Genomic DNA, 400 nt, shown 5'->3' on the forward strand with positions numbered 1-400 from the left:
ATGCACACAATACATACAATACACACCAGTTGCATTGATCAGCATGTGTCAACTGGTCAATATCGTCAACCTGATTATACACGCACTTGACATGTACATCTGGACAGTAATCATTGTACAATCCAGACTGTTGTGCAAACCATATATGACCAGTCATGTCAAGTATCCAATCAAACATCCAGTCATGAATACAACCAGGAATACAAACTCGGGTAGTCCGAGTATCGATCAACAACTGCAATCGATATCAAACTATCGTGCACAATCGATTGTAATCCACACCAGTTATAGTCAATCACACATGTCACACATGCCATGGTGTATGTATATTTAATGTCAAATGACAATCAAAGTTTATTGCAAGTTGAAACAGTTGAACCAGTCCATATTAACATTCGGA

Source organism: Batrachochytrium dendrobatidis, assembly GCF_000203795.2.
Source record: "Batrachochytrium dendrobatidis JAM81 unplaced genomic scaffold BATDEscaffold_12, whole genome shotgun sequence".
Taxonomy (NCBI): Eukaryota; Fungi; Chytridiomycota; class Chytridiomycetes; order Rhizophydiales; genus Batrachochytrium; species Batrachochytrium dendrobatidis.